At 35.8% G+C, this 17,040-nt stretch overlaps 1 pseudogene; it reads right to left on the bottom strand.

The window, feature by feature from the left end:
* The window catches only part of LOC150004421 (uncharacterized), a 177,688-nt pseudogene that overhangs the window by 15,242 nt on the left and 145,406 nt on the right, over window positions 1-17,040 (bottom strand).

Below are 17,040 nucleotides of genomic sequence, written 5' to 3' on the forward strand. Positions count from 1 at the left end.
ATAGCCAGAGCAACCTTGAGACAGAAGAACAGCAGGAGGAATCACAATACCAGACACCAAACAATACTACAAAGCCACTGTGATTAAAACAGTCTGGTACTGGCACAAGAATAGACATATAGATCAGTGGAACAGAAGAGAGAGCTCAGAAACAAATTCAGGAATCTACAGCCAACTAATACTTGATAAAGGAGGAAGGAACATAAAATGGAGTGAGAAGAGCCTCTTTAACAAATGGTGATGGGAGAATTGGACAGGGACGTGCAGAAAAATGAAACTAGACCACCAAGTTACACCACATATGGAATAAACTCAAGATGGATCAAAGACTTAAATGTAAGACATGACACCATAAAAGTCCTAGAGGAATACATAGGCAGAAAAATTTCAGATATCCCATGTAACAATATTTTCACAGATACATCTCCTAAAGCAAGAGAAATAAAGGAAAAAAATAAACAAATGGGACTTCATAAAACTAAAGAGTTTCTGCTCAGTGAAAGAAAACATCACCAAGATGAAAAGGAAACCAACCATATGGGAGAACATATTTGCCAATGATATCTCAGATAGAGAACTGATCTCCAAAATATATAAAGAGCTTATACAACTCAACATCAAGAAAACAGACAACCCAATTAAAAAATGGGCAAAGGGCCTGAACAAACACTTCTCTGAAGAGGACATACAGAAGGTCCATAGACACATGAAAAATTGCTCAACATCACTATCCATCAGAGAGATGCAAATAAAAACCACAATGAGATACCATCTTACACCTGTCAGAATGGCCATCATCAACAAATCAACAAACAAGAAGTGCTGGCGAGGATGTGGAGAAATGGGAATCCTACTGTACTGTTGGTGGGAATGCAGACTGGTGCAGCCACTATGGAAAACAGTATGGAGTTACCTCAAAAAACTAAAAATGGAACTGCCTTTTGAACCAGTGATTCCACTGCTGGGATTATACCTGAATAATCCTAAAACCCTAATTCAAAAGAAGTTATGCACCCCTATGTTCATAGCAGCACTGTTTACAATAGCTAAGTGCTGGAAACAGCCTAAGTGCCCACCTGTAGATGAGTGGATCAAAAAACTGTGGTACATTTACACAATAGAATACTATGCAGCAGAGAGAAAGAAGGAACTCCGCCATTTGCGACAACATGAGTGGAACTAGAGAGAATTATGCTTAGTGAAATAAGCCAGGCAAAGAAAGAAAAATACCATATGATATCACCTAATACAGGAAACTAAAGAACAACATAAACAAATGAACTAAATAGGACAAGGAGCAGAATAACAGCCAATAGGGGGAAGGGGGAGGGAGAGAAGGGGGATAAGTGAGGGTAGGGTTTAGTCAAGGAACATGTATGGAGGACTCATGGACATGGACAACAGGGAGGGATATCATTGTGGGAGAAGGAGTGGGCTGGGTAGGGGGGAGCAATGGGGGGGAAATGGGACAATTGTAATTGAAAAATCAAAAAATATAATAATAATTTTAAGTTTTTTTTATGTTTCATGAGGATTTTTTTTCACAATAATCAAAATTTATTGTAATCTCCTTTAAGGATGATTTCAACATGATAACAGGTTTCATATTATTTTGCTCATGTATCTTTCTTTCTTAAAGCATTAGCATATAAAAGTTTTATAGAGAGAATATTCTGTGGCTGAGATTTTGGCACACATTAGGCCTTCCCAGCAACACCAGTGAGACACCATAGACAAAACACTAGTATTGCTGCTGCACTGCTCTGCTCAACTTCCCAAGCACAGAGCTGGCTCACCTTGATTCAGAACTGAGACTTCAACCACAATCACATTTCTGGGCCTCAGTTCTCTCATTAGTGAAAATAAGATCTTACAGGTAAGATTTCTAAGAAAAATTGCAATTCAGAGCAATTTTGTCTTTTTTTTTTTTATATTTGGTTCCAATGTTTTTAGATGCAATGTTTCCAAATTTAAAATTATATCCCTAACATTTTAATAATTCTTAAAATGAGTCTCAACAGCACTTATGAATAAAATGATATGGTGCCTTGGATTTTCTTTAATCCAATAGGGGTGGAATGAAGCATAGTGTGAGGACTGTAATGAGAACAAGATTAGACATGCAATTATATATACCTTGGTACCCATCAGTTTCAGAACTTGTCAAACCCTATACTCATTGCATTTTGACAAGAAAAAATTGTTTCAGCCTCAGTACTCGAACTCGTTGCACTTGCTAGAACTTGTCTGATTCACAATGTCCCACAGGAGAAAATGCTTCATTGTTCAGTACTTGTGGGTTTTGGCACTCATCACAAGTCCCAGAACAAATTAATCATGAATACCAAGGTACCACTCTATATTGAAATTTTTTGAAGCTGGTTAATAAGCACATGAGGATTCATTAGTTGATTCTCTCTAATTTTGTATATGTTGTAAGTTTTCCATAACTAAAAATTTTTTAACAAAAATAAGATTCCTTCCTCAAACTCTTCCTAACAAAACTAGCATCAAAATTTAACATGGGGGTCTTAATATCTGAGAGGGAGGGATAGTTATTTTTTACGAACCATGGGTATGGACTTGGGGGGGGATGCTGGGGGAGGGAGATACTGGGTGGAGGGGAGTAAAGGGGAAAAAATTGGAACTACTGTAACAGCATAATCAATAAAATATATTTAAAAAAAAAAAAAGAAAGAAAAAAAAAATTTGCTTTGGGTCTGGTTGAAATTGAAGGCCCATTTTCTAAGTCTGAAGTAAATTGTTGGTTTAAGACAGAAATTATTTATACTGGCTTTAGGATTTAGTCTACAAGTCCTAGTTCATTAGGGCATTTTTAAAAATCATGAATAGTTATGAATATCTATACTTGCAAGGTAAATGTTTAAGATTTAAATAAAAATGAGAAATTTAAAAAAAAAAAAAAAAAAAAATTTAACATGGTCCTAAAGGAAAACCCTGCAAATTTAATGACATGCACCTCTACTTACTATTACAAAAGCACTATTTATTATATACATTGTATTATAAGTTCTAGATGTTTGTCTCCCTTTGATGTAGATGAGAAAAGTTTCATATTTCTTTTCTAACACATGAGCATTTTGAATACAAAGGACAGGTTTATTTTATCTATAATACCTAATCCCCCAAGCTGCATACATCTTGCCCTATCCTGAAAGTAGACTGACAAACAGAATCTCATTCTTCAGGAACAAATAGTTTGTTTTGATGTATTTAAAGTATAGAATAAGTTTTCTAAAATATTTTCTAACTAATTTAATTTATTTTAATATGAATGGCTAATGTAACCCAAATTTACCTAGCATGATAGGTAAATTCCAAACAAAGAGAAGGGTATTTTTCACAAGAAACAGCTTTTAACTATTGCAGATGTTTGATATAAGTAGAAAGAAGATAACTAAAGACAGTCATTATCTAATTACTTGGTCTTCTAAGCAATATTAATATGTAAAGACATTTTCCCCTCCTGAAGGATGCTTATAAAAACCATTTCTACTTCAATCATAGAAGGCAAAATTTAAACAAATCATGGTCATTTGGCAGGTGACACTTGCATTAGAAAAGCTTTATCATCTAGATTTTCAGGAATTAATGTCTGAATACAAAATATATGCTATATCAATGCCTCAAATAGCTTAATTAATAAAGCTCAATCTTCCTTTTCACAGTTTTTGTCACACTGTCCATTTCTACTGTATTGCCATTAACTACAATAAAAAATTATGTCTTTTTACAATGAATTAATGACAACTTTTATTTTCTGCCTAGCATGTCCCTGGATCTTTCCTTCACCAATTTATCTATTTTTAAGCTTATATTTTCATGGGAATGTTTAATGTTTATCTGGCTTACTAGACTGTAAACTTCAAGAAGAAAGAGACCAAGTCTGTTTTGTCCATTACTGTATTTCTTTATGTCTGACATTTAGTAGTCAAACAATGTATATTTGATGACTAATTAAATAAAAAGAATAATCTCAAAAGGTCTATATAATGAGGTCTAATTTTATCACTTTTGTAAATTATTTGGTCTGTCTTGCCTCAATCTAAAACATATACCTTCCAATCCTTGAAAATTTAATGATGGTATCTGATAAGGGGTTAATATCTAAAGTATATAAATAATTTATATGACTTAATAACAAAATCAATCAGGTTAAATAATACACAGAAGAACTAAATAGACACTTTTTCAAAGAAGACATTCAAATGGCCAGCAAGTTATTAAAAAGTTGATACACATCACTAATCATCAGGGAAATGCAAATTAAAATCAATGAGACCTCATCACACCTGTTAGAATGGCCATCATCAAGAAGACAATAGATAACAAGGGTTAGCGAGGATGTACAGAAAAGAGAACCTTTTTACACTGCTGGTAGTAATGTAAATTGGTTCAGCCAGTATAAAAGAACACTGTGAAAGTTCTGCAAAAAAAATAAAAATAGATCTACTAAGTAATCCAGCAATCCCACTCTGGGTATATAGAGAAATATTACTCAACCATGAGAAAGAAGGAATTTCTATCATTTGAAGCACCTCAAGTTTCAAGGCTGAAACTTGACATTTTGCTGAGCAATACACAAAGATAAATACTATATTATATCACTTATATGTGGAATCAAAAATGAAGCTAAGGACCTCCAGCCAAGATGGAGGCATAATCACATGCAGCATCTCCTCACAACTAAGAAGAACTTTACAAACCATTTCAAAACTAAAAAAACAAACAAACAAAAAAACAGAAAATTGAAACTACAGGGAAGTTCAGCAAAGAAATAAAGAAGAAATAATTATCCAGAAAGGCAGAAGGGACAGAGGGGACTGCTGGAGGGAGGGGGGTTGCTGGGTAGAGGGGAGCAAAGGGAAAAGAAATTGGGACAACTGTAACAGCATAATCAATAAAACATACAAGAAAAAAAAAAAGAATATTGAATGAAAAAAAAAGCCAAACTGGAGTTAGTCTATGTTATATCATATTATTAAACAATTTTGTCAGAAAAATTATAAATCCTCCCAAATAAAAAACACTTGGTTTATTCTTTTAAAATTAATTAATTAATTAATTAATTAAGACAAACTTGTGAAAACAAACTAAAATGTTCGATACCAAGGGCAAGAGTTGGGAGTGGAAGAAAGAGAAGTGAAATTTAAGGGTACAAACTTGAAACTAGCGGAAAATAAGACTTGAAAATATAATGTATAGTATAGTGATTATAGACAACAATCTTATTATGAACAAAAAACTTACTAAGAGACTATATCTTAATTATTCCCATCATAAAATGAAATGATAATTTTGTGATATGATAGAAAGGCTAGCTAACCCTATAATGGCAATCAAAGTACAATATACAAATGTATCAAATCTACACCTTAAATTTAAAAAAAAATTAACAATGGTAACATTTTAAAAATGTTTTTGCCAGACAAATTTTCATAAGATATATAGATTTTCTCTTAAATGTTTTGCTACTCATAAAAAAGTATCTAGTTTCAGAGATGTCAGCTAGTATGCTATTTTCAGCAAAGTCAATTTTTACTAGAGGCAGCCATCCCAGATTTAGGTGCTATTACTTCCTGACAGAAGATTAAATTCTCCTTCTTTAAAAAATTTTAACTAAGCACATGTTTCTCATACAGTGTGATTTGTTCCACTACTCCATGGATTCATGACACGACATGGAAATATAAAACTGGGCCTGGTACATGCAGCAAAAATCAAAAGACTAATTTCTCTTTTCTACAATTGACAGAATAGTATCATAGGGTTGTCAGCAAAATACATCTATTTTCTGTTGCTATCTGAAAAAAGAGAGCATACTCAATACTGATTTTCAAAAAGCACTTTTTAAAGGTAACATTATAATTTATCTATTTCTCAAGATGGATTTCTAAAAATGGTTCAGGGACTGTGGTCATTATCTTGGCTTACCCAAAGATGACTAGATTCTGATGCACAGAATCTGTCAGATATAATTCATTTTACTTCCCAGTTGGATAGAAGGTAATACATTTGAGAGTAAGAAAAATGATCAAAGAGATGAAGATCAGAAACTATAAATTCAAACATCTGAGGCCTAGAGTACTTTATTGATGCCTCAGTTTCTATATCAGAGAAATGGAGATTATTTTTGGTGAAAATTTCCAGTTAATTATAAAATATATTTATAAGGGATTTTGTATGTGATAGTTCAATATGATGTCATAATTTAATGCTACCTTGTTTTCTTTTTTTAAAGTATATTTCATTGATTATGTTGTTACAATAGTTCCAATTTTCTTTCTCCTTGGCTCCCTTCTGCCCAGTACCCCTCTTCCCCCAGCAAGCCTACCCCCTTAGTTCATGTCCATTGGTCATGCATATAAGTTCCTTGGCTTCACCCTTTCCTATATAATTATTTTAATTACTTAATTAATTTTATAACAATAAATAATAACAATTTCTCCTCTCAGACTTAAGATCCTCTATAATTTTATAGAGGACAATGGGCAAAAATCTCATGCTACTCTAGCTGCTTCAAGCTGGACATGGTCATCATCCTACCTACCCTTGGGTCCAGAAATCCCTGATAAGAGTGGGGGTGTAGCAGGGAGGGTGGCCTTCCCAAATGGGAAAGGATCTTGCAGACTCCAGGTCAATTGGCTGTCCCTGGACAATGGTATGCTTGCTTTAACAGGTTGGCATCCTTGTTGTATTAGACAATCACTCAGGTAATGAGATCATAGGTTTATGCCCTCTGCTTCAATTTTGCTCATTTGTTTGTGTTGTTCTTTAGTCTCCTGTATTAGGTGACATCATATGGTATTTTTTCTTCATTGCCTAGCTTATTTTGCTAAGCATAATTCTCTCTACTTCCATTCATGTTGTCGCAAATGGTAGAAGTTCCTTCTTTTTTCCTGCTACATAGTACTCCATTGTGTCAATGTACCACAGTTTTTGATCCACTCATCTAGGCACTTAGGTTGTTTCCAGCATTTGGCTATTATAAATAGCACTGCTATGAACGTAGGGGTGCATAGGTTCTTTTGAATTGAGGTTTCAGGATTCTTCGGATATAATTCTAGCAATAAAATTGTTGGTTCAAAAGGCAGTTCCATTTTTTGGTTTTTGAGGAAATTCCATACTGTTTTCCATAGTGGCTGCATCAGTCTGCATTCCCACCAACAGTGCACAAGGGTTCCCTTTTCTCCACATCCTCACCAGCACCTGTTGTTTGTTAATTTGTTGATGATGGCCATTCTGACGGTTGTGAAATGGTATCTCATTGTGGTTTTAATTTGCATCTCTCTCATGGATAGCAATGTTGAGCATTTTTTCATATGCCTTTGGACCCTCTGTATGTTCTCTTGGGAGAAGTGTTTGTTCAGGTCCTTTGCCCATTTTTTAATTGGGTTGTCTGTCTTCTCTGTGTTGAGTCGTATGAGTTCTTTATATATTTTGGAGATCAATCCCTTGTCTCCAGTATCATTGGAAAATATTTTAAAAACTCCTGGCACACAAAAGCCCTGGACTGAATGGTTTCACAGGTGAATTTTACAAAACATTTAGGAAAGAACTTACTCTTATCCTTCTCAGATTATTCCAAAAATTCAAGAAGAGGGAAGACTCCCAAACTCTTTCTAAGAAGCCAGTATTACTCTAATTCCAAAACCAGGTCAACACACAACAAAGAAAAAAAACTACTGGCCAATATCACTGATGAACATACATGCTAAAATCCTCAACAAAATATTGGCAAACTGGAACCAGCAACACATTAGAAAGATCAAACACCACGATTAAGTGGGATTTCTCCCAGGGATGCAAGGATGGTTTAATATTTACAAATCAGTAAAAATAATACACCACAAAAACAAAATGAAAGGCAAAAACCACATGATCATATCAATAGATGCAGAAAAGGCATTTGATAAAGTAAAACACCATTTATGATGAAAACTCTCAGCAAAATGGGAATAGAGGAAGCATACCTCAACATAATAAAGGCCATATATGAGAAACCTGAAGCCAACACCATACTCAATGGGCAAAAACTGAGAGCATTCCCCCTGAGGTCAGGAACATGACAAGAATGTCCACTTTCTCCACTTCTATTCAACATAGTCTTGGAAGTCCTAGCCACAGAAATCAGACAAGAAAGAGAAGTAAAAGGCATACAAAGTGGAAAAGAAAAAATAAAACTGTCATTATTTGCAGATGACATGACCGTGTACATAGAAAATCCTATAGACTCCATGGGAAAACTACTCAACCTAATAAGTGAATTTGGCAAAATAGCAGGGTACAAAGTCAATATTCAGAAGTCCAAGGCATTTCTGTACACCAATAATAAAATATCAGATATAGAAACTAGAAAAAAAATCCCATTTACTATAGCAACAAGGAAAACGAAGTACCTAGGAATAAACTTAACCAAGGAGGTAAAAGACCTGTACTCAGAAAACAGAAAACTACATAACACTGAAGAAAGAAATTAAGGAAGATACAAATAAATGGAAGCATATACCATGCTCATGTATGGGAAGAATCAACATCATTAAAATGTCCATACTACCCAAAGCAATTTATAGAGTCAATGCAATCCCTATTAAAATACCAATTACATTTTTCACAGACCTAGAAAAAATACTTCAAAAATTTATATGAAATTAAAAAAGACCCTGAATAGCCACAGCAATTTTGAGGAAGAAGAACACACAGTAGGAGGAGTCACAATACCTAATATCAAACTATACTACAAGGCCACAGTAATCAAAACAGTCTGGTACTGGGATAGGAAGAGACCTATAGATCAATGGAACAGAATAGAGAGCCCAGAAATAAACCCAGGTCTATATGGTTAGCTAATATTTGAAAAAGTGGGAAGGAACATCAAATGGAGTGAAAAGAGCCTCTTCAACAAATGGTGTTGGGAGAACTGGACACGGACTTCAAAAAAATGAAACTAGACCACCATCTTACACCATACACCAGAATAAACTCAAGATGGATAAAGGACTTAAATGTGAGCTGTAACACCATAAAATTCCTAGAGGAAAGCATAGGCATGAAAAGTTCAGATATCCCATGCAGCAATATTTTCACTGATATATCTCCTAAGGCAAGGGAAATAAAGGAAAGCATAAACAAATGAGATTACATCAAACTAGAGTTTCTGCTCAGCAAAAGAAACATCAGCAACATGTAAAGGGAACAAACTATATGGGAAAATGCTACCTTATTTTCAAGTCATTTTTTAGGAGGAAACATTGAATTCAAAGTAAAAAAATAAACACATTTCCTAATATATTTGTTTTTCAACATAAAACCAAAGCAAAAAAAAGAAAACCACAAGACAACAGCTTAAAAGCATGTTCATGTGGTATAATGTAACCTATATCATAAAAGTAATTTGGCATTCTTCTTGAGGTTATCCACAGAGAATCAGTGCAGACTAACAAACCAAAAGAAGAAGAAGAAGGAAAAAAAAACAAACTGTTGCCTACTTGCCATTGATGAAAGCAAGGAACCTCTGGTTTCAGATTCCGGTGGTACTTCTTGCTGGTTTTTTTGGCTCCTGGATCTTTTCCTCCTCTTGGTTGGGTGTTGCAGACATACCCATTGGGTTTTTTCTGCCAACTGAAATTATAATTTAAAAAGATGCCATCCTCTCAAAATCACTTGTTTCTTCTCAGAAAATATTCCATATGTTCCTCTATGCAAGTTCAAGTTTTGCTATTATCTCCATTTCAACTCCTAGTCAAATCCTTTTACTCTATATTACATAGTACCAGAAAAGAACCTTTTATTCTTAGCAGCAGGCTAAGCATAAATGGTATTCCTGTAAGATTTATTCACTGCCACAGTATAAATCCAATGACTTATTCAAGATATTTTTCTTATAGATTCTAAACAGGAACCCCTTTGATAATCTGGTTCTTTGTTGTCATCAAAAGGAAAAACTGACTAAAGCGTCATTTAAACAATACTTCCTGTGACTTTACTAAAATATGAGAATGAAAGAAATAAACCTGTACCTATAAATGAAAAAAACATTAACTATTTTTCTGCCTTTTATTTAAAAGCAAATTGTTTTTGGTGTCTTGTTCCAGAATAGGTATCTCCAACCTAGCTGAATAATAACTCCAATTTTATAATATATGCTCATGAGTGCTATTTGTATTTAGGATTTCAAATTTAAGTTGTTTGTGTTTTATTCTTAGGGATCAGTCATAGTACAGCCATTTTAAAATAGCAGTAATTCATACTATGATTGTCAGAGGACTCATCAGCAAAAAAAATTTATACAGATGTCTGATTCTACATAATAATAAATAATAGCAACTATTTATTGATACCATAATTGCAGTAAATAATTTAAGGTGAATATAATATATGTTATCATGAGAAGGAATAACAGCCTCAAAGGTATAGCTAACAGGGATTAACAAAACTTAATCTCATGGAGTGATGGCACAGAGTATTATAACACTGGTGTTTGAAGAACTGCCCGGACCTGATTGTCATGTATTGTCATGTATATCCTTGAAGACCTGTAAGATACAGTTTTGGACAATAATAAGCTTTTAAAAACCAACCTCTTTAAACACAGGTTTTTTTCCATATGGTTTATTTACAATGCAATGCTTAGACACCAGAGACTGATTCTAGTAAAGAAACTTTAAAATATTAAAAGAAAGATCAGATAACTAGAAATATGTATGCTACGGGTAAACAGCTCTTGGAAAGCAGGGGAAAAAGTATAATTTAGGGCACATTTTATTATGATTCAATTAAGAGATTCATAATTAAGGGTCTACATTATTTAATACTAATGTAGGCATTCAGTATTTACTAAGACAAGACAAATTATTCCAGTCACTGGCATAAGCATAAAAATAAGTTAATGAGTAAGACATGCTTTTGACATTAATGGAGTTTAGAGCCCATAGGGAGATCGTGTAAATAATGGTACATATTGATGAGTGCTATGACAGACACATAGAGAGAGTACCTAGGGAGCACAGAGGAGAAAACAATTAATGTTCCAGTCCAGAAATCAGAAATAAGCATTTAAAGGGTTGCACAACAAGGTCAGCCTAAGAAGACTGTAAAATGAGAATAGCATCTCTCATCTCTTTACATTCTGGCACTGACTTCTCAAGATTCTACCTCATCCTCAAAACAATGTCAATATTTTTTTTTAATACAGTAGTTTCTTTAATAGTAAAAATTCAGGGCCCAGAAGCCATTTCTGGGAAAGATCATTCAGAATATGTCTGTCCTGTACAATAGGCTGCCCACACTGCATGTGGGCCTGGTTGGGCACAGGTGGAGGTCCAAAATCCAAATACCAAATGGACCTTCAAAGGATTCACAACCTACTCTGAACTGGAATAAGTCTTAGCATTGTATTTTTAATTTCTCACTTTTATAATTTAAAAATAAATGTAAAAGTTATCAATGACAACATAAAATAAAATGTGGGGTGAAAGTGAAACAACCAGAATTTTCTAGCTGAAAATACTATCAAAAAGTATGGTCTGGCCAAGATGGAGGCATACAGACTAGCTGTGTCTTCCTTCCCAACTAAGAAGGAATACAACTACCTCCAAACTAGAAACAACCAGAAGTTTCAGAAAATCAAGCTACATGGAAGTCCAACAAAGATATAAAGAAGAAATACTCATCCAGACAGGTAGGTGGGGTGGAGCCAGGGCAGAGAGGATGCAGTGTGGTGGTGGCAGTAGTGGCGGCAGCAGCGGCGGCAGCAGCAGGCCAGTGGAAAGCACAGTTACACATTTTAAAAAGTCAGGAGGGACACCTGGGGAGCATTCCCAGCTTCTCACCAGACCTCACAACTCATGCTCCCAGCACCAGGGGAAATCAAGCCTCATTGCTTCTGACTGTGCAAATCAGTGGTGGTTGGGGTGGAGGCAGAACCTGCTGATCTCTTAGCAGAGTCCACTTGTTTAAAGTGCCCCCATGGTCCTAGAACATCCACAGACCAACCCATTCTGGAAACGATGGCCAGGACAACAACTAGAAGAGATCCAGTCCCATACAGAAGAGGGAGAAATGCCTGGAAAATGGGCAAGTGCTGGGCAAGCAGCATTGTTCCCTCTCAGACCCCTCTCCCACATACAGCACCACAACATTGTCAAACTTTACTGACGAATACCTCAAAGCTCAGCCCCTTAAATGTAACAGGTGTAAGACACAGAGGCAAACAAACACAGGAGCCTGTCAAGATAAGGAGACAGAAAAGTATGGCCAAAAGAGAAAACAGATTAAGGTTCCAGTGGAAGAACTAAGTGACAAAAAGATAGCCAAACTAACAGATGAGGAGATAACCTAACAGATGCAGAATTCAAAACACTGGTGATAAAGATGCTCACAGGTTTGACAGTATTCTTGATTATGGCAAACACATAAGAGAAGAAGTGAAGACTATGATAAGTAAAACGAAGAAAAATCCACACAAAACCAATGATGAAGGGAAGAAAACTTGGGTTCAAATCAATGACTTCTTGGAACATAAGGAAGAAAAAACAGTCAACCAGTACAGAATGAGGAAACAAGAACTTTAAAAAATGAGGAGAGGCTTGGGAACCTCTGGGACAACTTTAAACGTGCCAACATCCAAACCATTGGGGTGCCAGAAGGAGAAGAAGAAAAGCAAGAAATTGAAAACTTACGTGAAAAAATAATGGAGGAAAACTTCCCAAATTTTGCGAAGGAAATAGACATACAAGACCAGGAAGCATGGAGAGTCCCAGGCAAGCTGAACCCAGAGGGGACCACACCAAGATACATCATGATTAAAATGCCAAAGGTGAAAGATAAAGAGAGAATCCTAAAAGCAGCAACAGAGAAGTGGAGAGTTGCCTACAAAGAGATGCCTATAAGACTATCAACTCATTTCTCAAAAGGTTCTTTGCAGGCAATAAGGGACTGGCAAGAAATATTCAATGACATGAAAAGCAAGGACTTACAACTAAGATTACTCGATCCAGCAGAACTATCATTTAGAAAGGAAGGGCAGAAGAAGCGCTTCCCAGACAACATAAAGTTAAAAGAGTTCATCATCACCAAGTAATTATTATATGAAATTTCAAAGGGCCTTACTTAAGAAAAAGATAAAACTATGAACACTAAAATGACAAAAAACTCACAACTAACAACTGAATCTAAAAATTAAAAACAAAATCCAACTAAGCAAACAAGAATGGGAGCAGAAGCATAGGTATGGGGATCATTTGGAGGCTTATCAACTGAGGGGGAAAAGGGGGCAAATACAGAAATGGTGCAGAGATTAAGAAGCATTATTGGTTGGTACAAAATAGAAAGGAGAAAGTTAAGAATAATATGGGAAAGGGTGAAGCCAAAGAACTTATATGCATGATCCATGGACATAAATTAATGGGGGTGGGATTGCTGGAAGGAGGGGTGGTACTGGGCAGGGCGGAGCAAAGGGGGGAAAATTGGAACTACTGTAACAACATAATCAATAAGACATACTTTTTAAAGAAATATGTATGACACATATACCTGGAATTGAATAATTATTTTATTCACTTCAGACAGTCTCATTATAACCAAAAGTTTAGTAATATAAAGAACCTCCAGACAGAAAGGCTATAACTCTACAAAGCAAATGAGCATACATTTTTGTTTTATTCAACATCAGCTATTTAAAAAGTAAAACAGGGCCAAGATGGAGGCTTAGACAGACACGCTCGGTCTCCCTCTACAACTAGAGAGGAATACAACTACTTCAAAACAAAAGATAACTAGAAATTCCAGAAAATAAAACTACACGGAAGCCCAACGTATGAAGTTATAAACCAGCGGCGCCCTTTGGGCAGGTAGGAAGAGCAAAAGGGGGCGGAGCTGTTTGCGGTGGCACCAGGGACAGCGGCAGGGAGAACAATCCCAGCAGCAGGGAGAACAATCCCGGCTGCAGCCGAACCCCGGCAGCTTGCAACCCCAATGATGAGGAAAGCAGCCACCACATCGCCTTGAACAGTGAGGCCCAGAGGGCGGGAGGATGGATCCCGGTCTCCTAGTGGAATAACTGTGTGAATCCATCTTGGACCCCCGCCCCCACACAAAGCGCCACAGGGCTGCGAAATAGGTTGCGGATAGGCGCCGGTCGCTGGGTCGTGACGAGTACACAGGCACTGCCCCCTATAGCCGGCCCAAGAAAACAAAACGCATCTGTCAAAATGAGGCAGACAACTATAGAAATCCCGGTGGCCCAGCTCACCAGGAAACAGATGAAGAATCTGACAGATGAACAAATAAGAAACCTGTCAGAGGCTCAGTTCAGGGCCATTGTTATCAGGTGGCTTACAGAATTAACAAAACATCTGGAAAAAGATGAGAAAGAATTGAAAAACACTCATACTGAAAGGAACAAAATCACATATGAGACAGATGGTGAGGAAATAAAATCCAGAGTTCAAATCAACAAACCAGAACACAGAGAAGGAACAAACAATCAACCAGTGCAGAGAGAAAAAAACGGGAAGCAAGGAAAATGATGAGAGGATCAGAAACCTCTGGGACAGCTATAAAAGGCCCAACATAAGAATCATTGGTTTGCCAGAGGGCTAAGAAGATGAACTAGAAATTGAAAAATTAAGTGAAAATATAATAAAGCAGAACTTCCCAAACTTGGGGAAGGAAATAGACTTACAGGTCCAGGAAGCACAGAGAGTTCCAAAAAAACTGGACACAGGGAGAACCACTCCAAGACACATTATAATCAAAATGTCAAAAGTTAAAGATAAAGAGAGAATCTTAAAGGTAGCAAGAGAGAAGAAAAGAATCATGTACAAAGGGGTCCCAATTAGACTATCAGCTGACTTCTCAAGGGAGACCCTGCAGGCAAGAAGGGACTGGCAAGAAATATTCAAAGGAATGAAAAGCAAAAACCTACAACCACGAATACTCTATCCAGCGAAAATGTCATTCAGAATAGAAGAACAGAGAAAGTGTTTCCAGGACAAAACAAAACTGAAAGAGTTTATTAGATCCAAACCACTGTTATATGAGATGTTAAAGGGACTGGTTTAGAAAAAGGAGGATCAAAACTATGAAATCTAAAATGAAAACTGCATCACAAGAAACAACAACAGAAGCTAGGGAATTGAAACAAAGGCAAACTAAACAGGCGACGAGAGTGGAAAGAGAACTATAGGTATGGGGAGCATATTGGGGGGAGGTCAGCAGGGAGGGGGAAGGGGGAGAGGGAGGGAGATGATATAGGAATTAAGGATCATGGTAGGAGGGAATGGAATAGACAGAGAGAGGTTGAGAAGAACTATATGCACAACTAATGGACATGGTCTAAAAGGGGGGGACAACTGGAGGGAGGGGGGCCACCGGGTGGAGGGGAGAAGAGGGAAGGGAAATTGGGACAAATGTAACATTATAATCAATAAAACACATTAAAAAATAAAATAAAATAAAATAAAAAAATAAAAAGTAAAACAGCTAAAACTTACACAATGATAATATGTTATATTATTATGGCATGTATATTTTAAATACATAAAGTTTATTTTATTATATAAATCAAATTTTTGTCATATTTTTTTCTAAATAAGATCATACTACACATATTTGGGATCTGATAAATTCAGTATGTGACAATATTTTATTTATATTTTGAAACTTGAATAATCTTAGCAGACTAGGTGAAGCATAAATAAATTTTCCAAATCTATTTTAATAAAAACTTCCATAAGGCCTGAACCTGAAAGAAATTCCTCTAGTTGTAATGAAAATGTAACATTTGAACCATATCTTTAGTCCTACAGTTTTTCAGGCTACTAATACTCCAAGCCTCATGGTTTGTACACAGAAGATGGCTGATACCATAAAACTGGGCTAGAATTAGGCCAAGAGAATTATTATGCATCATTATTGTGCATAATTTAAGTTTCTGTTATGATACTTATAAAACTTGGATATATTTACTGTTACATAGATGTTATAAAAAAAGTAGCAGTACATTGAAATTAATGGAAAGTCACAAGTTATCTTGATCCAGAGTTCTTTAAATAATACCTACACAGTGTGGTCTCATTAAATGGAATTATAAAGGTGGGCTCATTCATTATCTGGAACAATGGAAAGAACAAACTTCCAAATCATCCACATAACCAGATAATCCAGTGAGAACCTTCTCCCTGAACTCTGTATAATAACTGATCCTATAAGCAAATGAAGTCAGATCTCTCCAGACTTTCTCCTATATATTGATATAAGGTTCAAAGTACTTATTGTAAATGTAAACTCATGAACAGTAGAATGAAGAGGTTTTGCTGCACAAGCAAACTAGCACATCTAAATGGTAGTGAGGTAAAATGATTTTTACTATAATTTTTTCAATATGCAATTAATTAGTTAAACTAAAGCCTAACCAAATTATAGATAAAGAAACCAAGTCACAGAGAAGTTAAGTGATTTGCCCAAAATGATTAGAGGAAAAAATGAGAGGTATTGCTTGTCTTACAGGACTCTATCAATTATATTTAAGTTGTAAAAGATACACCATGCTGAATCAGAGCAGAAACTAATGAAGTTGAAAATATAAAACAAATAGAAAAAATCAATAAAATCAAAATCTGGTTCTTTGAAAAGATCAATGAAATCAATAGACATATAGTGTATGGAACTGCTCCTTGTGGTTTAGGGAATTGTAGCCCCAGCCTGAGCATGACCTGCCACCGGCACTCCTGCTGTGCTTGTCTTTAAGTCTCAACATAAGGCTGCATGAAAGACATAACCAAAAGCTACTCAGAGGGTTTCCGTGGGAATTGGATTTTAAAAATTCTTATTATGCTTTAGAACTTGCTCTGCTTTTCTTATCTTTTAATGTAACATAAACAATCTCTAGCAAGGAATGTATGAAACCTTGCACCTAATGCCAGTGTGATGTCAAGATGTTTGATAGACCCTAACACAGACTGGTCACTGTCCCCTCTTTACTGGTACATGTAATCTGTTATTGTCAACTGTAATCCA

This window comes from Furipterus horrens, unplaced genomic scaffold, assembly GCF_987537825.1.
Source record: "Furipterus horrens unplaced genomic scaffold, mFurHor1.1.pri manual_scaffold_7, whole genome shotgun sequence".
NCBI classification, from domain to species: Eukaryota; Metazoa; Chordata; class Mammalia; order Chiroptera; family Furipteridae; genus Furipterus; species Furipterus horrens.